Here is a 25713-nt window from a genome sequence, read left to right as displayed (position 1 = left end):
AGGTAGCAGAGCTGAATTTGTCCTTACAACTGTCACACAGGACAAATCTAGCTCTGTTACACCATATTCCTAGTTGTGCTCTTCCCATACAAGAAAATAAGTCCTACTGCTGGGACAACTGTGGACCTCCACTCTATGGCACCTAACTTATCTAAGGGAAAGGTAATACTGGACACATCTAAAGTCATCTGTGAAAATAAAAAAGTTGAATCTGCTACTGTGGTTAGACACAGCATTGTTTTGCAATAGAGACAATTGCATATGCAAAAATTGGTGCGGGGCTTTCAGAACTGTGGCTTTCTCCCAAAACAACAAGTTTAGCTAGAAAAGTTACAGAACAAGAGCTCCAAACCCTGATACGGGCACTATATGTGATATATGAATTATATGATAGCTTTTGCCCTGGTCTGCAGGACGGCTGTCTTAATATTTGAGTAAAGGTTATAATGTTTCTGACTTTAACCTTAGGAGCAGGCAGGGAATTTAATGCACAATGAAGCTGCTTAATGGGATATATTATGTATAGGAAATCAGAGATAGGAGAGAGGAGAGTGAACAAGCAGTTGAAAAGGAAGAACATTTTGACAGATGTACATTGTGAAGCAGGATGGCAGCTCATGGAGTCTGACAGCTTCAGGTGAACCATCATTGTCATTCAGATTTTTGCTAATGATGGCAGAAACATACTGGAGAAAGCTTAACCCATTCATGTCTGCGTTCAAACATTAAAAAGCTAGAACAGGATCATAAAACACAGCTGCTGTGGTCCATAAACAGTGTCACACTATTGCTGTAGGTTGCCTCTGTTATTACAACTCAACTATACTGGTGTGAATAGGACTGAGCTGCAGTACCACACACGACCTGGAGACAGGGAGGCATCAAGAACACACCAAAATATTATAGGCACAGCCAAAAAGACATTTTTTTTAAATTACATTGGGCATCAAACATGTTAATTTTAGTAACTTGTAGAAATTACCATAGTAATGCACTATATAAGGGGGATGGGTGACTTTATTTTATTTGGACTTTTTTTTCTTTGAACATTACCATATTTTTTGTTCCACTAAGGGATTCGGCCTTGTAATCCTTTGATTGCTTCAAAAAAAAAAAAAAACCCTCTAATGTTTTGTATTGAAATGTATTATACCGCTCACTGTTATCCCGCCTTACACAAAGTCTAGTAGGCTCATGTACATGGTCTTTAATAGGTCTCCAGCTGTTATAATAACCCACTGGTAACCCATAATTGCATTGAAAATTGCCAAAGGGCTTAGACCCTGGGGCTGCCTGATTATCAGGAGTGAGTCCCAGTGCAATCAGTAACCTCTGACATGTCTGATGACATGTGAAATGATACTGCAAATGATAGTAATGCTCCATAAACCACAGACAGGAATGACTCCTCCCTCCAACACGTCGGCATACACCTTCATTCAGCCGTCAGTTATCTCTACCAATCGCCTCCCGTCCTCCCTATACATAGGAATGTTTGGCATGGCCGAGCATCCCTGTGTTCTCGATGGGAAGGGCTAAGCCACAGCCAGAGAGCTCTTATCACTCATCATTCATGAAACAAAGGGGTCAGATGGTGATTTTCCATCACACCTGACCCCTCTGTCCATCGACATCATCTGTCGCTGGGCGGTCAGGAGAGCCCCATACACCTTAGATTGTTGAGCAAATCTAGTATGCGCTAGGTTGGGAGACATTGCTCAGCTCTGAAAGCCAGCAGTACTTTAGAGGTCTTGGGTCCATCTCTTTCACACATTTAGAAAACATAAGCATGTTACTAAGTTTCAGATGCTGTATGGTTACCATAGTTCCTCTGGGGTTGGCTTATCTCTCTGGGAACCAAAGGGTCAGGCAGATGAAATCCTACATGCAGAGAGACAAAATAATCCCATACATGTTGGAAAGTCAGTGGGTTCGGCCAACGTTTGACTGATGTGTATGGTGACCATTGGAAAAAGAAGCTGCAAGTTAAGGACAAAATAATCAAAAATGGTCTGCTTGTTAATGGTTTCCACACAGTAAAAGATTTTTCTTCACACCGCATCAAGGCAAAGTGGACTGGAACCTCAAGTGACTACAAAGAAAGTGATAAGGAGAAATTAAAGTCATGATGTTTCCACGTTCACGCACAATACCCTTTGGATCCAGTTTCATACCATCTCAGATCTTTCACCAGTTCTGATGTTCCCCCAAAATTTAAATTGACCCAATGGGGCTGACGCCTGGAACGTCAGAAGACAAAGAGAAGGGAATAATTCTTGTTCCTTTCGTATTGTTCCGGCGCTGACTGGTTATACGTGGCATTCAGGCTTTAACTCTCTCTCCCGTATCCCTGCTCTTGTAAAGGTCTGTTTTCTGCTTTTCTATATTATTTTCTGTAATTGCCGTCGTTGTCACATTTTCTACTAACTGGAGAGTACACAAAAACATACCTCAGCGGGTTACCTGTTAGCGAGCTGCAGAGAATGGCGCATTACTTCATTTCTACTTGAAAATAATTGAGTTAAAATAAGATAAACATCTCATTGTGGAGGACAATGGAAAATGCTGAATTAAGCAAACAATCATTTAAATATAATCTCCCGGGAATAATTGCTCGCCCAGGAACAACTTTATTGCTTTATTTTGCTGCTTTTTTTGATATGTCCAAGAGAGAATTGTTACACCCACGGAAATAATTCACAGCCTCCTTGAATGTCTTAGGTCTATCAAATAAAGAGTTGGAAAGTTAACCCTGTGTTCCGCATCGCCTGTCAAAGAGAAGAAACCATATGAAGATGTTATTAAAGGGGCATTCCTAAAGTTTATAGCACATTCATAGGATATGCCCCAGGACCAGAAACATAACCTGGGACTATGGACGCATGGTAGGTGGGCACCCTCTTATACATTTTGCACCAAAGCTCAAAATTTTCCAGTTATGCAGCAATCTGGGACCCTTATCTATCAGGAGAGCAGTTGCCCCCATAACAATACAATGTGATCCTCAGCACTCCATTCTTTAAGTCCCATAGACATCAATGGATAGAGATTAAAACAAGTATAGCTCTATGTTCTCCCAGCAGATCATGGTCCTAGAGTTGACACTTGTGATTCTGATATAACCCACAGAAATAAAAAATGTCCAACCCTTTTAAGAGACGCTAGCATACTGTGTGTATGGTCTTTTGGAAATGCTATACCACAAGCTTGCAACTGATTATAACACCACCGAGCACCATCCTAATATTTACTGCCAGTGCTGCCCTGGTCCCAGACCTGCCCATGCTGCTCACCATCTTGGGCTTGGTCCTGCTCCTCCACCACACTCCTTGCTTGTCCTGGGTCCTCTGGTTTCCACTAGCATCCTAACTCCTCCCAGTCTCTGTTACTGGCTTCCAGCCACTGCTGCATTGCCACTTCTGTCCACTAGAGTGCATGTGCAACTGCTCACCTGTGATTTAAAGGGTCAATGTATCTCCACTAATTTCTGCTCTACCAATCCTGTTCTGCCTGCACCTGTTTGAAGTAACTCTGGCTGTTTATCAGTGACTGAGCTTGCTGGATCCTAGTGTTGATGTTTTTTGGATAACACTTGCCTGCCTCACCCCTTTTATACCATTTGCCTCTCCCGTTGCTGACTCAGACTGTCTACTCTGATCCTGTGCCCTGATTAACTATACTTCTGTTTCATCGCTGATATAGTGCTAATTCTCTTGTTAATAACCCGGATTGTTGACTACACTTACTTGACCTGTTCTCTGGAGCCTTGTACCAGCAGCTACCTGCACCAGGACTACTCTTTTGGAGCATCTTAGTGTTTTCTAGCCACAGAGGTCCAGCAAATGAAGACCAAGGGGGAACTTTTCTAGAGGACTCTGATCCCTGGTGTGGTCTAATAGCAAACTGGTTCAGTAGCACAATAGCTCCACATCTTCTGTCAGTTACATTAATTTGCAACTTGTGCGGTTCTGGTATCCTTATGAAAATTGTCCATCCTCGCCTTTCATTTAGTTAAGGTTTCTAGTTTCTCATGAATAACATTTAAAACAGCATAATGTTAGACTATAAAAATCATCAATAAGCTGCAATACACATCAAAACCAATGGGTGGCCACATATAGAATAAACAACTCCAGACAGAGTATCACAAAAACATTTAATTTTTTCCAAAAAGAAAGGATTACTTCTATGCAAGAATACCTTTGTATATACAAATGTGTCCATCCTTACTTCTACTTGAATTTAGTTAAATGGGCACTGTCACCAGAAAAAAGTTTGATATGTTATAGAGGCATAACAAAAAGTTCTTATTGGTAGGGGTCTGAGTGTTCAAAGTATAACCACAGCGCTTTCATATGCTATCCTCCTATGGATCCACTGTCTGATTGTAGTCACCGACTTTAGTAATAAATGAGCTGTGATATGATGTCTATTGTATTCATTACTCTGCTTATTCTCTAATCACATTCATTTGTAATATCTCAATACTCTATTAGTATCTTTCCCACTATCATGTGTACAGTAGGAGACACAGAATAATCAGGGTAATGTGATACATTGTTATTGTTTTAATAGATGGAATTGGAAAGATTGAATTATACAATTTCCGCATCACGTTCCGATACCTGATCTTAATATACTATATATATAATTTACAAACATCAGCTCTGGATTAATGAGTAAAATTACAATATAATCACAGCCCAAGAGTCAGACGTGGCTCCATCTGCTCTCTGCCCTTGTTACTTCAAAGACCTGGATGGTTAAGTGGATATGAGAACGTTCAATCAGAAACAGACATATTGCCCTCTATGGGAGAGTGTTGTGGGCATGCTCTGTATATTGTAAGAGGTGAATATTTAACAGTTGCCTTGGTGCTGCTTACACTACGGTCCGAGTCTATAAAATGTCCCTATTCTTTATCCTGAAATTCTATAAGTAGTTACAGTCTTTCCCAATTGGACTTCCAGTGTTTAGTCCACAGAATAGTCACTGATTAGAGAGAAAAGTGATCTGCAGTGAAGAGCCTGAAGAGAAGTCAGGAATGTAGCTAGAAATCATCGACATACTGTCACTCATTGTGTATTAAGGAGGAGAGGGGTGGAGACGGAACTATAGTCGATAAACAGATGACATGCAACCTCGTACAAAAAACAGGAGCAAAGTCAGGAAACATGCTGAAGGTCAAGGGTCAAATATCAAGATCCCACATCAATATCAACAGGAAATATAGCTAGACAAAGGATCCACTTTAAAAAATAAAAGCCGGAACACCTTAAGTCTGGTGTAGTCTTCAGGAGCCATACAGAATGAGGCATCAACTAGATGATACCCAACCAAGGAACCCTGCATCTTTCTCAGTGGGACACTGCATAGGGCCATTGCCAATACCAGCTGCCCTTTCCCTTGGACTCCCTCTATATCTAGAACCTCGCTAGACTTTACCTACGTTCATGTAACCTAAAAAGAGTGAGGCTTCTTGTATGGGTGGCAGTATTTTGCACTAAACACTAGAGGGCTTGTGTCTAGGGCATCTGTTAGGGGGGCAGCACTTAAAGGGTACTCAAAAGACAAAAAATGTTTTTAAATCAACCAATGTCAGGAAGTAACACAGAGACATAAAATAATTCTATTTAAACATTTTCAGTCTTCAAGCACTTTTCATCTGCTGTATGTCCTGCAGGAAGTAGTGTATTCTTTCCAGTTTGATGCAGTGCTCTCTACTGCCACCTCTGTCCATGTCAGAAACTGTTGTTGTACCTCTGTTTCAGTTTCCAAACTCGCCAGTTTGTATTCTGATTGGTCTCCAGCTTCTTTCTGATCACACCTTTGCTTCATCTCTGCCAATCAGTGACTCCTCTAGGCACCATTCTCTGGGAATCATCTCTTATTTAAGTCCATACTTCCTTTTGGTTGTTAAACCTACACTTCAGTCGGCTATTTGATGGGTTGGGTTTTGGTCAAAGAACGGTCTCATTTCTGACTGCTGACGTATAGTAAAGACTTAGAGGGGAAAAAAACGAGATGTGAGCTGAACTCGATACAGAGAAATGATGTACAGGAAGGAGCATTGACCTTGTAGAGAATGACTTCCATCTCTTTCCATATGTCTCGTAATGTTCCCCGAATCTTTACATGTTCTAAATACGCATTTAGCGGCTCTGTGATTCCTATAATGGCCGCCTCTTTTCATCTCTCTAGTATTGGCAAAGACGTTTTATATTTCAAAATACCTTTCCATTACAATTTTCTCTAAATACACTTGCTTCCCAGACCTCCAAAAAACATCAAAGCCGAAGCCTTTTAAAGGGAATAAACCGTCACCACTTCCTAAGCCGCGCAGTGCTGTAGCTATTAAATAGGACACAGCTCGAAAGTGAAAATGACCTTTAGGTTCTGCAAAATGTGTTCCTTGTACTTCCTCCGGTGTCTGGAGAAAGGTAAAGCACGGCCTAAGGCGGCCACAGCATGACTTTATAATAAGATAACCTCTGTTATTTCCATTAGTTCACAGGTTCACTTTTATAGTCCTGGATAACTTGTTTGTTTGTTTCTTTGTTTGCTTTCTTTTTTTCTGCTAATGGTTTCAGGTTAAGATATCAAATCTGAGAAACAAAGAAAGGCTGGAAAAATATACTGATCATTCTGAGGGAAAGAAGGTCATTAAATGTACCGTCATAATTATGGTCACTAATGTTGTAACACTGCCCCCTATATGTGCCCCCTAGGTCACTACTATAATACTGCTCCTATATACAAGAATATAACTACTATAATACTGCTCCTACATACAGGAATATAACTACTATAATACTGCCCCCTATGTACAAGAATATAACTACTTTAATACTGCTCCTACATACAGGAATATAACTACTATAATACTGCTCCTATATACAAGAATATAACTACTATAATACTGCTCCTATATACAGGAATATAACTACTATAATACTACTCCCTATATACAGGAATATAACTACTATAATACTGTTCCTATATGAAGGAATATAACTTCTATAATATTGCTTCTATTTACAATAATATAACTACTATAAAACTGCTCCTATATACAAGAATATAACTACTATAATACTGCTCCTTTATACAGGAATATAACTACTATAATACGGCCCCCTTTACACAGGAATATAACTACTATAATATGCACAAGCCAAAAAGACAGAAATGGCTGCACATCGCACCCATGGCTGACACGAAAGCTTATTCAGCTACATTTAAAACCAACATCAGAAGTTAGTATATAATTTGGCCAAACCATATTGCCTCATGTACCACGTGCAGGTCTTCTGATACACATGAGTCCCTAACCAAACATCATCACTGTGCCGGTCAGCGACCACAATCCCCGCAAAACGTGCGCAAGCAGAGAAGAGGGGCCACGGAATGGCCCTGCAACCCTATTGTCACAGGACCAGACCCAAAAGGGCACCCCAAACCCCGCAGGCGCCACCGGCGGAAAAAGTGGACGCCAAGCAACACAAGTGTGAACAAGCTCTTACCTCTCTCCATTCCTCTGCAGGTAGAAGGGGAGAATACTAGGAGATCCTCCCCTTATGTACACAGGTGCTTCCTGCTAATTTGGATCACATGGGTCTTACACAGCACGAGTGCTAGCCACAATGAAAAAAGGGAAAGAATACAGGTCCTGTGACAATGGGGTTGCAGGGCCATTCCGTGGCCCCCCCTTTCTCTGCTTGTGCACTTTTTGCGGGGATTGTGGTCGCTGACCGGCATAGTGATGTTGTTTGGTTAGGGACTCATGTGTATCAGAAGACCTGCACGTGGTACATGAGGCAATATGGTTTGGCCAAATTATATACTAACTTCTGATGTTGGTTTTAAATGTAGCTGAACAAGCTTTCGTGTCAGCCATGGGTGCGATGTGCAGCCATTTCTGTCTTTTTGGCTTGTGCATATTTTATGTATTCTGTCCCTTTTTTCATTGTGGCTAGCACTCGTGCTGTGTAAGACCCATGTGATCCAAATTAGCAGGAAGCACCTGTGTACATAAGGGGAGGATCTCCTAGTATTCTCCCATTCTACCTGCAGAGGAATGGAGAGAGGTAAGAGCTTGTTCACACTTGTGTTGCTTGGCGTCCACTTTTTCTGCCGGTGGCGCCTGTGGGGTTTGGGGGGGCCCTTTGGGGTCTGGTCCTGTGACAATGGGGTTGCAGGGCCATTCCGTGGCCCCCCTTCTCTGCTTGTGCACTTTTTGCGGGGATTGTGGTCGCTGACCGGCATAGTGATGTTGTTTGGTTAGGGACTCATGTGTATCAGAATGTGTACATGAGGCAATATGGTTTGGCCAAATTATATACTAACTTCTGATGTTGGTTTTAAATGTAGCTGAACAAGCTTTCGTGCCAGCCATGGGTGCGATGTGCAGCCATTTCTGTCTTTTTGGCTTGTGCATATAACTACTATAATACTGCTCCCGATATACAGGAATATAACTACTATAATACTGCCCCTATATACAGAAATATAACTACTAAAATACTGCTCCTATATACAGGAATATAACTACTATAATACTGCCTCCTATATACAAGAATATAACTACTATAATACTGCTCCTATGTACAAGAATATAACTACTATAATACTGCCCCCGATATACAGGAATATAACTACTATAATACTGCCCCCTATATACAGGAATATAACTACTATAATAATGCCCCTATATACAAGAATATAACTACTATAATACTGCCCCCTATATACAAGAATATAACTACTATAATACTGCTCCTATATACAGGAACATAACTACTATAATACTGCCTCCTATATACAGGAATATAACTACTATAATACTGCTCCTATATACAGGAATATAACTACTATAAAACTGCTCCCTATATACAGGAACATAACTACTATAATACTGCCCCCTATATACAGGAATATAACTACTATACTACTGCCTCCTATATACAAGAATATAACTACTATAATACTGCTCCTATGTACAAGAATATAACTACTATAATACTGTCCCCGATATACAGGAATATAACTACTATAATACTGCCCCCGATATACAGGAATATAACTACTATAATACTGCCTCCTATATACAGGAATATAACTACTATAATAATGCCCCTATATACAAGAATATAACTACTATAATACTGCCCCCTATATACAAGAATATAACTACTATAATACTGCTCCTATATACAGGAACATAACTACTATAATACTGCCTCCTATATACAGGAATATAACTACTATAATACTGCTCCTATATACAGGAATATAACTACTATAATACTGCTCCCTATATACAAGAATATAACTACTATAATACTGCTCCCTATATACAAGAATATAACTACTATAATACTGCTCCTACATACAAGAATATAACTACTATAATACTGCTCCTATATACAGGAATATAACTACTATAATATTGCTCCTATATACAATAATATAACTACTATAATACTGGTCCTATACACAAGAATATAACTACTATAATACTGCTCCTATATACAAGAATATAACTACTATAATACTGCTCCTATATACAGGAATATAACTACTATAATGTGGTTCAGGGAAGAAACAGAGTGCTGCACCTAACACCTATGGCTGATACTAGTGCCCCTAGGCTAAATAAAAAACACATCAGAATTTTGTGTATGAATTGATCAATATATGATTTTTAATATAGGCCTAGCGGCATTAGTATCAGCCATAGATGGGATGTGCAGCCGTTCCATTCTCTCCAGTTCGTGTTTCACAGTTCTCCCTCTCTGAACAGCTCGCACTCCTTTAAGACCCACATGACCAAAATTAGCAGGATATGTCTGTGCTCACATGTCTGGACCCTATGTCTTCCCCATTCTGTGAGAGCAGCAATGGTAAGTGTAATACCATATCCATACTTGTGTCGTTTGGGGGCAGCCTTCCCCACCGGTGGTGCTGGCCGGGTTTTGGTGGGGCTTTTTGGGTCTGGTCCTGTGACATTGGGGTTGCAGGGCCGTTCCATGGCCTCCCTTCCCTGCATGTGCACGCTTTGCGGGGTTGGCGGTCGCTGACCGACACGGTGTGGAGTTAGCGTAGGGACCCGTGTGGACCAGAGGACCTGCGCGGTGGTACACGGGGCAATATGGCTTGATCAATTCATATACAGACACTCTGGTGTTGATTTTTAATATAGGCCTAGCGGCATTAGTATCAGCCATAGATGGGATGTGCAGCCGTTCCATTCTCTCCAGTTCGTGTATAACTACTATAATACTGCTCCCTATATACAGGAATATAACTACTATAATACTGCTCCTATATACAGGGATATAACTACTATAATACTGCTCCTATATACAGGAATATATCTACTATAATACTGCCCCCTATATACAGGAATATAACTACTATAATACTGCTCCTATATACAGGAATGTAACTACTATAATACTGCTCCTATATACAGGAATATAATTACTATAATACTGCTCCTATATACAGGAATATAACTACTATAATACTGCTTCTATATACAGGAATATATCTACTATAAAACTGCTATATACAGGGATATAACTACTATAATACTGCTCCTATATACAAGAATATAACTACTATAATAATGCCCCTATATACAGGAATATAACTATTATAATACTGCTCCTATATACAAGAATATAACTACTATAATACTGCTCCTATATACAGGAATATAACTACTATAATACTGCCCCCTATATACAAGAATATAACTACTATAATACTGCCCACTATATACAAGAATATAACTACTAAGACTTGACAAAGCGCTGCGGCGCGAAAATGTTCGTCTGCCTTAGTTACTCCCGCACCTGTTCCATCTATCCCTCCCTGTGATGTTGAGCTGAATAAAGCCGCTGTTACGCAAGAAGCTACTGACCGGTGAGTGCTTTGATTGTGTTCCTCCATACAGTACATAACTACTATAATACTGCTCCTATATACAGGGATATAACTACTATAATACTAACCCCTATATACAGGAATAAAACTACTATAATACTGCCCCTATATACAGGAATATAACTACTATAATACTGCTCCTATATACAAGAATATAACTACTATAATACTGCTCCTATATACAGGAATATAACTACTATAATACTGATCCTATATACAGGAATATAACTACTATAATACTGCTCCTATATAGAGGGATATAACTACTATAATACTGCCTCCTAGCTGTGAGGTTGTGTGTCAGTGGTTCTCCTGATGTCTGGAGTAAGCCCAGGAAGGGGCCACCCTGGGCTGGGAAGCTCCCCAAGCAAGGCCTAGGCTCCAAGGCCTACACTGGGGGAAAACTCCCAGACCTTTTCTATTGTGGATGCAAATCCCAAAGTGAATCCTGTGCAGAGGAATATCCATCATGGCAGCACTGCAAGTGCAAAGAATGAAAATAAGAATATGGAAGTGAGTAAAGCAAAGAAAGAAGCAGAAAAAGCATCTGAAGAAAGTCCAGTAAAACAGTCTACCAGCCAAGGTATGCAGCGTGCAGAGCAAGCAAGTGTCTCCCAGAGGGAATCCATTGCAGGAAAATCAAAGCCAGAGAAGCAGAGCCAGCAAGGTGCACAGGAGGTGGGGCTGATCCAGGGAGGTGCACGGGAGGTGAGGCTGATCCAGGGAGGTGCACGGGAGGTGAGGCTGATCCAGGGAGGTAAGGCTTGATCCAGAGAGGTGCACGGGAGGTGAAGCTGATCCAGAGAGGTACACGGGAGGTGAGGCTGATCCAGAGAGGTACACGGGAGGTGAGGCTGATCCAGAGAGGTGCACGGGAGGTGAGGCTGATCCAGAGAGGTGCACGGGAGGTGAGGCTGATCCAGGGAGGTGCACGGGAGGTGAGGCTGATCCAGAGAGGTACACGGGAGGTGAGGCTGATCCAGGGAGGTGAGGCTGATCCAGAGAGGAGCACGGGAGGTGAAGCTGATCCAGAGAGGTACACGGGAGGTGAGGCTGATCCAGGGAGGTGCACAGGAGGTGAGGCTGATCCAGGGAGGTGCACAGGAGGTGAGGCTGATCCAGGGAGGTGCACGGGAGGTGAGGCTGATCCAGGGAGGTGCACAGGAGGTGAGGCTGATCCAGGGAGGTGCACGGGAGGTGAGGCTGATCCAGGGAGGTAAGGCTGATCTAGAGAGGTGCACGGGAGGTGAAGCTGATCCAGAGAGGTGCACGGGAGGTGAGGCTGATCCAGGGAGGTGCACGGGAGGTGAGGCTGATCCAGGGAGGTGAGGCTGATCCAGGGAGGTGCACGGGAGGTGAGGCTGATCCAGGGAGGTGCACGGGAGGTGAGGCTGATCCAGCGAGGTGCACAAGGGAGCAGCCTCCATGCATCAGGTGTGCAGCTCACCCCTCCAGCACACAGACAGAGGAGAATGTCCCTGGAGAGGCAGACATTGCAAGAAAACCTGCAGCAGCATGATGTGGTGACCAGCATGGCCCGCTCAGGCCGCACAAGATCCCAAACCGGAGGTGAGAGCCAAAGCCATGCCGAGGAGTCTGTACATATATCTCCTGCTTAATCTATGGGGAAAATGGCTGATGTTTGTAAGACTGTCGGCTTCTAACCCTGGTGACTGTGACCGGACCCCAGTACATGTGCCTAGCAATGGGTCTGCTGAGACACTGCCCAAACCCAGGCCGCAGGGCAAAGAGACCACCCGGGCACCTGAGCTAGAGCTGGCAGAGGAGATCCCTGCGCTGGTGAGGAAGATGGAGAAGCTGAGGGGACACAAGCTCATGCTGCAATCCCAGATAGACTGTGTGTACAATCTAAAGACTGCCAGTCCTCAGCATAAAGCCATGCATGATAAGCAACTGTACACACTGAGCAGGGCCGTTTCTAGGTATTTTTGACTACAGGGCGAATCCTGCTAAAAGTGCCCCCCCCCCCAAAAAAAAAAAAAGTCGTTTAGTGACTCACAGGTGACCTCTTCTTTGAGCTGAGGCATAATTTTTTCCCTTTTCCTCTTCATCTGGCCCAGTCCTCTATGATCATTTCTTCCAGCTACAATTCATCTCTTCTGAACCTGCCAGATAAACATCTTAGGTTCCGCACTTTTACAACTTCCACTTTTTTGTGTCATGTGCAGTAAAGTCAGTAGCTATGTGAGTTACCCCCTGTATGTAGGATGCCCTGCTGTGCCCCCATAGTAATAATACCCCTGTGCTCCCCCCCATAGTAATAATGCCCCCATGGTTTGTTCATATATACTAATAAACCCACCTGCGCAGTCCCCATAGTAGTAATCCCCCCTGTGCTCTTCCCCCATAGTAATAATCCCCCCCTGTTCTATCCCACCCATAGTAATAAGCCCCCCTGTGCTACCCCACCCATAGTAATAAGCCCCCCTGTGCTCCTCCATCCATAGTAATAAGCCCCCCTGTGCTCGCCCACCCATAGTAATAAACCCCCCTGTGCTTGCCCACCCATAGTAATAAGCCCCCCTGTGCTCGCCCACCCATAGTAATAAGCCACCCTGTGCTCCCCCACCCATAATAATAATAAGCCCCCATGTGCTCCCCCACCTATAGTAATAAGCCCCCTGTGCTCCCCCACTCATAGTAATAAGCCCCCCTGTGCTCCCTCACCCATAGTAATAAGCCCTCCTGTGCTCCCCCACCCATAGTTATAAGCCCCCCTTTGCTCCCCCACCCATAGTAATAAGCCCCCCTGTTCCCCCCACACCCATAGTAATAAGCCCCCCTGTGCTTCCCCACCCATAGTAATAAGCCCCCATGTTCTTCCCCACCCATAGTAATAAGCCCCCCATGCTCCCCCACCCATAGTAATAAGCCCCCATTTGCTCCCCCACCCATAGTAATAAGCTCCCCGTGCTCCCCCACCCATAGTAATAAGCCCCCATGTGCTCCCCCATAGTAATAAGCTCCCCGTGCTCCCCCATAGTAATAAGACCCCCGTGCTCCCCCCATAGTAATTAGCCCCCATGTGCTTCCCCCATAGTAATAAGCCCCCCATGCTCCCCCAACCATAGTAATAAGCCCCCATGCTTTGTCCACACACACACACACACACACACACACAAAACCCATTATACTCACCTTGTTACAGCATGCAGCAGGTCCTTCTCTCCTTTTCTCCAGCCAGGCGGAGGGGGTGGGGGTGACGGGTATAGTGATATTGCTGACAATAGACCTGAGGGATCGGTGGCTGGTGGGGGTGCACATCCTGTTTGGGGTGGATTGTCTGATGATGATATAGAAGTGGATGGGACGAGAGATGTGGTACAGAACAATGTGCTTGAGTGACCCCCATTACCCACAAATACATCAGATACAGCAGGCCCCTCGAGACCCCCCCCCCCCCCCCCCCAAGGAATGCCTGGAGCCATGGTGCTCCATCCTTTTCCTCCGGTGCCGGTTATGCAGGTCAGGCATTCAAGCGGAGGAATGTGGTGAGATTTAAGCACAGAGGTGCCAAGGAGGACCTCCCGGATAGGAGGTTTGTGGTGAGAGAGCTCCTGTGCCACCAGATGGGGTTCGTGCCAGCAGACATCTTGGCAGTGATTAACCTTCCAGATAGACAGGGCTACAATGTCAGCTTTAAGCTCATGTCTAATCTAGGTTCTGGTCTAATTTTCCCAGGTTCAGAGACACAGAGAGTTGGAGCAAATTCAGCTTCATTCGAATATCCAAGCCAGATACCGTCATTGTTAACATCATCTTCTGGAATTAGGCTGTCCCCCCCCCATTGTGGTGTGGCTCCGCAGGCATTGTGATCTGGTGTCTGACCTCACAAAAAACTGAGATGATGACTGGATCTGGACTGGAGGATGGAAAGTTTTGGTGAAGCTGCACCAATATGGTAATATCACACAACATCTGCCAAACTCCTTCTTTATTGGTAGAGAGAACAGCGTATGCTTCTGTCCTGGTCAGCCCCGGAAGTGTTTCAAATGTGGTAAGCCTGGTCATCTAGCCAGCTCCTGTACTGTGGTGAAATGTCATCTGTGTGGTGGGACTAACCACCTAAGTGCTGACTGCCATAATATACGGTGTAACCTCTGCGGACAGATTGGCCATCCTCACAGTGACTGTCCTGACGCCTGGCACAACCATCTGCAGGGCTCTTCCTGATAAGGACCTTGTTGCGGGGGCAGAGGCCATAGAAGAGGAGGCTTTAATGTCTGGGGCTATACGAACAAGACAAGATGTCCAGCAGGGGTTTACTAACACTGTATCAGAATCGCAGCAGTCAGAGAGTGCTCAGGGGGGCATGGAGGTTGTTCCACAGGACCAGCAGCAGCCAGGGGTATCCTCCTCCGTATCTACACCTGTGTCTGAGGAGAGTAAGTCCCAACAAAATAAAAGGAGGAAAAAAGACCTGTCCTCTCGTAGGCCTGAGGGCGAGTGTAACACTAGTGCAAAGAAAAGGGTTAACAATGGGGCCGGAGTGATGGTGGTGTCCAATAGGGTCAGAGGGGAACTTAGAGACAGAGTGAAAAAGAATAGAGGATGAAGGTGAAGAAGACAGAGGGCACCATCCTCCAACCAAAAGGAAACCCCTGGCTGTGGAAACCCAGGTAGAGTCAGACATGGAGACAGGTGGTAGAGAGGACTCGGACTCTGACTTGATGGGGGATAATGGTGGTCATGTCTCTGCTCTTCTACTATCTTATGGATGGCTAGGTTCACTTTAAATATTGTCTCTAGTAATGTGAACAGCATGAAAGTGAGGAGGACAAGACACATAGGGGGACATTTATGAAGTCCGGCGTTTTTTACGCCGGACTTATAAATGTCTCCGCATCTACATAAATCCCGTGCGCGTCGGTGCGCACAGCCGAAAACCTACGCCACCTGAAAGGTGGAGTAGGTTTTCGGCGTATCTTTGCGCCGAAAAAATGATTCCGCACCCCCCCCGTAACGCCCCCTCCACACCCCCCCCCCGCCCCCCCCCCCCCCCCCCCCCCCCCCCCCGGCGTACTCGGCGGGAAGTGCCGATATGCGAATATTTAATTCGCAAATCGGCCATTTGCGAATAAAAAAATATGCAAATCGGCACTTTCCGCCGAAAATCATCCCTACGCCGGATGATACATGTCGCCCATAGTCTATGACCATCTTAGATATCTGGACACAGATGTCATCTTTATACAGGAGACACGCTTGACAACTTCTTCTTTCCTTCTTTCTGGTCACTGTCTGTGGACCCTTATGCCAGGGTAGCCATACTATTTACCACCAACAATGTGACAGTACATAGGCTGACAGAGGTCAGCATGGGAAGGTGCTTGGTCTTGGAGGTCACTCTTGAGGCTCCGGCTCATAAATATCTATGGACCACAGACAGTGCTTGAAAGAGTCCAGTTGTTCAATTACATCAAGCAGTATCTCTTTACTTCTGTTCCTGTGGAACTGGCTGGGGACTTTAACCCCTAGGCGACCGTGGACAGACCCGTATGTCCAGGGCCGCCTCCAGTGTTCAGAGCGGGGCCGGAGGAGCGTTGTCCCAGAGGAGCGATCCACACATCTTACCCCGTCCGGGGTCAGCGCCATAATGGCGCTGATCCCGATTCGGCACTCGATTGCTTCCAGCTGCAGCAGCCGGAAGCAATCAATGTGCCCATCTCATCGATCTATGCTGCATATCTATGCTGCATATCTATGCAGCATAGATCTGTATGGGAGATCAGAGTACTTATACTAGAAGTCCCCCAGTGGGAATAACCCTAACCCCAGGGGGAATAACCCTAACCTCAGTGGGGCTTCTAGTATGAGTGTAAAAATAGAAGTGTTTTTAATAAAAAGCCCCCTCCCCTAATAAAAGTTTGAATCACCCCCCTTTTCTCATGTTATAAATAAAAATAAATAAATAAACATTTTTGGTATCGCCGCGTGCGTAATCGCCTAAACTATTAATTAATCACATTCCTGATCTCGCACGGTAAATGGCGTAAGCGCCAAAAAATCCCAAAGTGCAAAATTGCGCATTTTTGATCACATCAAATCCAGAAAAATTGTAATAAAAAGCGATCAAAAAGTTGCATATTCGCAATCAAGGTACCAATAGAAAGAACACATCATGGCGCAAAAAATTACACTTGACACAGCCCCATAGACCAAAGGATAAAAGCGCTATAAGCCTGGGAATAGAGCGATTTTAAGGAACATATATTTGTTAACAATGGTTTAAATTTTTTACAGGCCATCAGATACAATAAAATTTATACATGTTGCATATCGTTGTAATCGTAACTACTTAAAGGAACATAAATAACAAGTCAGTTTTACCCCAGGGTGAACGGCATTAAAACAAAACAAAAAAAATAAATAAATAAAGTAAAAGAAATGCGTTTTTTTTTTCAATTTCACCACACTTTGAATTTTTCTGGTTTCGTAGTGTACTTTATGCAAAAATTCAGCCTGTCATTGCAAAGTACAATTAGTGACGCAAAAATAAGGGCTCATGTGGGTTTCTAGGTGAAAAAATGCAAGTGCTTTTTAAGCAAAAGGAGGGAAAAACGAAATTGGCTACTAGGACATTGGGTGACAGATCCTCAGGCAGAGCCGTGGCCAGAAATTCCAAGGTCCGAAATAACATCATCTTGCAGGCCGGTTTGAGCGACGCAGGGTGGTAGAAAGCCAAAACTAACTTATTTTTGCTCTGACAGGAGAGGCAGGATAGACATGGCTTTTGTGAATCCTATTGAAACAATTAGTGGGAGAAGTGAGAAGATTGTCCCTTATTCGGACCCTATGGCCTTGTTTTTTTTTTAAGGGACAGCTAAGCGTCCAGATATGGGTAGAGGGCTATGGAAACTAAATTCCACTATCTTGGAGGATGTTTATTTGCAGAGATATGTCCACTCCCTTACATAGTGTCATCTAGAGCGGGTGGACTATGATAATATGGCTGACTGGTGGGAGGATGTCAAGGAGGAGATTCACTCCCTCTTGAGGAAACTGTCAATTAAGAAAGGGAAGAGTCCTCTGTATAAGTATGGCCAGTGGGGATGACAAACAAAGGATTGACTGATCTGAGATAAGGCAGTATCAGTACAGTAGGTATAGCTCCATGGTTGTTGAACGGGATTATGGGTCCTTAAGGTCTCCTGATCCCTTTGAGAATTGGCGGGAGCGTGTGGCAAATAAATCTGTCAGCGGTCTCACTGACTCCCAGGGTGTTTTACAGGAATCACGGGAGGGTATCCTGGGGATGGTGAGATCCTACTATACTGACTTGTTTCAGAGGAAGGCTTTGGATAAGGAAAAAGTGACCCAATTCTTGGAGGCAACTCCAGTGCCTAATACTAATAATTTTGGATTTTTTCCTCTGACAGCAGAATTACCGGTGGAGGAGGTTAAAGAGGCCATTGATAAGTTACATCTGAAGAAGGCACCAGGTCCAGAGACCTCTTGGCTCCAATCCTCGTGGATGTACATAAACAGAAACTGTTTAGAAAATCACCTGATGCCTCCATCCATGAGGGTCTCATTGCTAATTCTGCTTTCTAAAGGTAAAGACCCTAGCGACGTCAAGAACTGGAGGCCAATTGCCCTCTTGAATGTCGATAGGAAGATTCTGGCAAAAATTCTGTTCTTTAGATTAGTTTGTGCCCGCCACTGTTGGCAGACCGTCAGTATGGCACAGTAAAAGGGTGGAACATCTCTGGAGCGGTGCTCTCTATCCAGGAGATGTTTGAGAGATGTAAAGCTCTGAGGTGTGGGAGATATGTTGTTGGTCTTGACCAGGCTAAAGCCTTTGACAGAGTAGATCATGCGTATCTATGAGACACTTTGACAAAGTACGGTATTCCGGGACCATTCATTGATTGGCTGAGAACTTTGTATTGTGAGGCTGAGAGCTTTCCTCTGATCAATGGTTGGCAGGGTGGCACGTTCAGGGTTGAGGCAGGGGTGCGACAAGGTTGCCCACTGAGTCCACTGCTGTATGTGTTTGCTATCAATCCGTTCCTGAGATCACTGCAGCGGTGTGGTTTTCAGGGGGTACCGGTCCACCATTGCTTTCGAATACTTGGTCATTGTATTGGTAATTTGGTGGAATGTTCTGTTTCATTTCTGTTTGTTTTTATACTAATAAATATTGTCTCCTATATACAGGAATATAACTACTATATTACTGCTCCTATATACAAGAATATAACTACTATAATACTGCCCCCTATATACAAGAATATACTACTATAATACTGCTCCTATATACAAGAATATAACTACTATAATACTGCTCCTATATACAGGAATATAACTACTATAATACTGCTCCTATATACAGGAATATAACTACTATAATACTGTCTCCTATATAAAGGAATATACTACTATATTACTGCTCCTATATACAGGAATATAACTGCTATAATACTGCTCCTATATACAGGGATATAACTACTATAATACTGCTCCTATATACAGGAATATAACTACTATAATACTGCTCCTATATACAGGGATATAACTACTATAATACACGAACTGGAGAGAATGGAACCGCTGCACATCCCATCTATGGCTGACACTAATGCCGCTAGGCCTATATTAAAAATCAACACCAGAGTGTCTGTTTCCCATTCTGTTTGCTGCAGCTATGGTGAGTGCTATACCTCATCCAGACTTGTGCTGTTTGGGGGCGACCTTCTCCGCCGGCGGTGCTGGCCGGGTTCTGGTGTGGTGTTTTTGGGGTCTGGTCCTGTGGCATGGGGGTCGCAGGGCCGTCCCATGGCCCCCGTTCCCTGGCTGTGCACGCCTGCGGGGTTGGTGGCCACTGACTGGCACGGTGTGGACTTAGTGTAGGGACCCATGTGTATCAGATACCTGCACGATGGTACATGGGGCAGTGTGGCTTGATCAATTCATACACAAAATTCTGATGTGTTTTTTATTTAGCCTAGGGGCACTAGTATGAGCCATAGGTGTGAGGTGCAGCACTCTGTTTCTTCCCTGAACCGCATAACTGCTATAATACTTCTCCTATATTCAAGAATATAACTACTATAATACTGCTCCTATATACAGGAATATAACTACTATAATACTGCTCCTATATACAGGAATATAACTACTATAATACTGCTCCCTATATACAGGAATATAACTACTATAATACTGCTCCTATATACAGGAATATAACTACTATAATACTGTCCCCTATATACAGGAATATAATTACTATAATACTGCCCCTATATACAGGAATATAACTACTATAATACTGCTCCTATATACAGGAATATAACTACTATAATACTGCTCCCTATATACAGGAATAGAACTACTATAATACTGCTCCTATATACAGGAATATAACTACTATATTACTGCTCCTATATACAGGAATATAACTGCTATAATACTGCTCCTATATATATAGAAATATAACTACTATAATACTACCCTATATACAGGAATATAACTACTATAATACTGCTCCTATATACAGGAATATAACTACTATATTACTGCTCCTATATACAGGAATATAACTGCTATAATACTGCTCCTATATATATAGAAATATAACTACTATAATACTACCCTATATACAGGAATATAACTACTATAATACTGCTCCTATATACAGGAATATAACTACAATAATACTGCTCCTATATACAAGAATATAACTACTATAATACTGCTCCTATATACAGGGATATAACTACTATAATACTGCTCCTATATACAAGAATATAACTACTATAATGCGGTTCAGGGAAGAAAAAGAGCGCTGCACCTCACACCTATGGCTGATACTAGTGCCCCTAGGCTAGGTAAAAAACACATCAGAATTTTGTGTATGAATTGATCAAGCCATACTGCCCCATGTACCTCGTGCCGGTATCTGATACACATGGGTCCCTACACTAAGTCCACACCGTGCCAGTCAGTGGCCACCAACCCCGCAGGCGTGCACAGTCAGGGAACGGGGGCCATGGGACGGCCCTGCGGCCCCCATGCCACAGGACCAGACCCAAAAACACCACACCAGAACCCGGCCAGCACCGCCGGTGGAGAAGGTCGCCCCCAAACAGCACAAGTCTGGATGAGGTGTTGCACTCACCATAGCTGCAGCAGACAGAATGGGAAAAAACAAGAGGGATTAAAACCATGTGCACTCAGGTGTCTCCTGCTAATTGCGGTCATGTGGGTCTCACGAGGAGGAGTGCAAAACACGGAGAAAAGAGAGAAACAAAATGCGGTTCAGGGAAAATACTGCTACTATATACATGAATATAACTACTATAATGTGGTTCAGGGAAGAATAAGAGTGCTGCACCTCACACCTATGGCTGATACTAGTGCCCCTAGGCTAAATAAAAAACACATCAGAATTTTGTGTATGAATATAACTACTATAATACTGTTCTATATACAGGAATATAACTACTATAATACTGCTCCTATATACAGGAATATAACTACTATAATACTGTTCTATATACAAGAATATAACTACTATAATACTGTTCCTATATACAGGGATAAAACTACTATAATACTGCTCCTATATACAGGGATATAACTACTATAATACTGTTCCCTATTTACAGGACAACCGTTTCACGCCGAAACGCTTTGTCAAGTTCTGAACTTGACAAAGCGCTTCGGCGTGAAACGGTTGTTTGCAGAGACGCTCCCGCACCTTCTCCATCTTTTCCCCTCCCTGTGATGATTTGTGTAATAAACCGCTGAAGACTGCTACCACCCGGTGAGTGCTTTGGATTTTTTGCATCTACTCGCTTGTGCCATTTTACACTTTGCTTTCTACCGATGCACCCCGGACTCAGTCTGACACACTTGCAGTGCATGTCTATCCATATACGCCTCACCTGAATTCATTCAGCCCTATACACCGATAGTGCGGGCACTTTCTTTTCTTGTTGGATTATAACTACTATAATACTGATCCTATATACAAGAATATAACTACTATAATACTGCCCCCTATATACAGGAATATAACTACTATAATACTGCTCCTATATACAGGAATATAACTACAATAATACTGCCTCCTATATACAGGAATATAACTACTATAATACTGCTCCTATATACAGGAATATAACTACTATAATACTGCTCCCTATATACAGGAATATAACTACTATAATACTGCTCCTATATACAGGAATATAACTGCTATAATACTGCTCCTATATACAAGAATATAACTACTATAATACTGCTCCTATATACAAGAATATAACTACTACAATACTGCTCCTATATACAGGAATATAACTACTATCATGCTTCAGGAAGAAACAGGTGTCGGCACTGTCTGAATACTGCTCAATCAGTAGCTGTGCGCTGGAGTCGGATTAAGGGCTAATAAACTGCACTGGTAAGTAGCCGCGGTGCTCGAACAGAGACAAGGGCAGTACGGTGTATAAAATAGAAAATAAGTCCAAGCACTCACCGGATGAAGGGATCTCTTTGTGCGTTTATTCAGACATCACAGGGAGGGAGCGGTGGCAAGGGTGCGGGAGCGTGTAGCAGACAACTGTTTCGCGCCTCAGCGCTTTGTCAAGTCAAGTCAAGACTTGACAAAGCGCTGAGGCGCGAAACAGTTGTCTGCAACACGCTCCCGCACCCTTGCCACCGCTCCCTCCCTGTGATGTCTGAATAAACGCCCAAAGAGATCCCTTCATCCGGTGAGTGCTTGGACTTATTTTCTATTTTATAACTACTATAATACTGCCCCCTATATACAGGAATATAACTACTATAATACTACTATAATCTATCTATCTATCTATCTATCTATCTATCTATCTATCTATCTATCTATCTATCTATCTATCTCCTTCTGCTATTGATGATAGTTATTTTCCATGTTCTATGTTCCATATATCTGCAGATATCTCTATGCACAGGTAACTATCATATTCTTTAGTGGCACAGTCTCTCTCTTCCTCAGTCTCCTCCCCGCACACATACATTACTCTCAACACTCAGATAAATCTGCTATAATGCACAAGTCATTCTGCCCGGGGCGACGTTACATGTAGAAGAGGGGACAACATCCTTAGATAAGAAAAGTTGGGCCATGTAATATTCATGACGAGAGATCTTAGTACATGCCGGCGCCCGATCCTTAGGAGGATTCGATGATAAGAAAAATCGCTCATTATAGAGGCGGCCGAGACAGCAGATTCCAGAACACAAGCGCAGTCTGTGTTTCAGTGTTTTCACTCTCTTGCATCCTTGACAAACTCCTCTATGTGCAAAGCCTGTGATATCCTGTAGATATATTCATTCTACTGCACTAAGAGAAGAGGGCAAGAAGAAACATATCGTATCCGGGGGAGGGGGGAGCTGCAGCGCCATAGAGAGATACAGGACAAGAACGGAGGAGTACTGGGATCTGTACCTGCACAGGAGACATCTCTAGTAGATATACATATATTAACAAGTATACAAGCAGTATTATAGTAGTTATATTCTTGTATATAGGAGCAGTATTATAGTAGTTATATTCCTGTATATAGGAGGAAGTATTATAGTAGTTATATTCCTGTGTATAGGAGCAGTATTATAGTAGTTATATTCTTGTATATAGGAGCAGTATTATAGTAGTTATATTCCTGTATATAGGAGCAGTATTATAGTAGTTATATTCCTCTATATAGGAGCAGTATTATAGTAGTTATATACCTGTATATAGGATCAGTATTATAGTAGTTATATTCCTGTATATAGAAGCAGTATTATAGTATTTATATTCTTGTATATAGGAACAGTATTATAGTAGTTATATCCCTGTATATAGGAGCAGTATTATAGTAATTATATCGCTGTATATAGGAACAGTATTATAGTAATTATATCCCGGTATATAGGGGGCAGTAGTATAGTAGTTATATTCCTGTATATAGGGGGGCAGTATTATAGCAGTATATTCCTGTATATAGTAGGCAGTATTATAGTAGTTATATCCCTGTATATAGGATCAGTATTATAGTAGTTATATTCCTGTATATAGGAGGCAGTATTATAGTAGTTATATTCCTGTATATAGGGAGCAGTATTATAGTAGCTATATTCCTGTATATAGGGGGCAGTATTATAGTAGTTATATTCCTGTATATAGGAGCAGTATTATAGTAGTTATATTCCTGTATATAGTAGCAGTATTATAGTAGTTATATTCCTGTATATAGGAGCAGTATTATAGTAGTTATATTCCTGTATGTAGGAGCAGTATTGTAGTAGTATATTCCTGTATATAGGAGCAGTATTATAGTAGTTATATTCCTGTATATAGGAGCAGTATTATAGTAGTTATATTCTTGTATGTAGAAACAGTATTATAGTAGTTATATCCCTGTATATAGGAGCAGTATTATAGTAGTTATATTCTTGTATATAGGGGACAGTATTATAGTAGTTATATCCCTGTATATAGGAGCATTATTATAGTAATTATATCGCTGTATATAGGAGCAGTATTCTAGTAATTATATCCCTGTATATAGGGGGCAGTAGTATAGTAGTTATTCTCCTGTATATAGGGGCAGTATTATAGTAGTTATATTCCTGTATATAGGAGCAGTATTATAGTAGTTATATCCCTGTATATAGGAGCAGTATTATAGTAGTTATATTCCTGTATATAGGAGCAGTATTATAGTAGTTATATCCCTGTATATAGGAGCAGTATTATAGTAGTTATATTCCTGTATATAGGAGCAGTATTATAGTAGTTATATTCCTGTATATAGGAGCAGTATTATAGTAGTTATTTTCCTGTATATAGGATCAGTATTATAGTAGTTATATCCCTGTATATAGGAGCAGTATTATAGTAGTTATATCCCTGTATGTAGGAGCAGTATTATAGTAGTTATATTCTTGTATATAGGAGCAGTATTATAGTAGTTATATCACTGTATATAGGATCAGTATTATAGTAGTTATATCACTGTATATAGGATCAGTATTATAGTAGTTATATTCTTGTATATAGGATTAGTATTATAGTAGTTATATTTATGTATATATGAAGCAGCATAAAATATGCATGACTTTGTTAGATTTACCTCGTTAAGGGAGGGACACTTTGATTTTATTTCTTCTTCTTCTTCTGTCATTTTGCCTCTGAGAGTCTTCTCCATAGTATAAAGCTGTTTTTTCTTCTATCATTTTCAGAGGATGGGGTGAGAGCCAGGCACTCTGCTGGGGTGATGAATTATACAGTTCTCGTTTACGGATGTACTAGGTTTCAAACTTGTATTTTACCAAAAAAGAAAGAGTCAGTAAGGGTTGTATTACATGGCACGATTAAGAAGAAAAATCCAGTGCCGACTTGTCAGATCATTTCTCCCTTCCTTCCCATTCTATGCTCGCTGTCTGTGCTATTACACTCATAGACAGCGAGCGGGAGGAGTGGAGGGGCTCATCGGTCTTCTGCCGCCGCTCATGTTACACGGTGCGATGTGCAGCAGATACGCTATTGTGATTGGGATTTTTAAGCTTTATTCCACCTGTAAAAAGGTAGCATGAGGGTCTGTTAGAGAAGAGTTATGCAGTGCTCAGCCGAAAGGTGTGGTAAGTGTCTCCTGGGTACACCTTGCCTACGCCTGGGATTCTTATATAGTCCATACAATCTAACGTATCCGAGATTGATCCGCAGTGGAGTAAATAGCATAAGCTGAAGTTCTCTGTGTTGTCTGTCAA

This window comes from Dendropsophus ebraccatus, chromosome 11 (genome assembly GCF_027789765.1).
Source record: "Dendropsophus ebraccatus isolate aDenEbr1 chromosome 11, aDenEbr1.pat, whole genome shotgun sequence".
Classification (NCBI taxonomy): Eukaryota; Metazoa; Chordata; class Amphibia; order Anura; family Hylidae; genus Dendropsophus; species Dendropsophus ebraccatus.
This window is presented reverse-complemented; position numbering follows the sequence as displayed.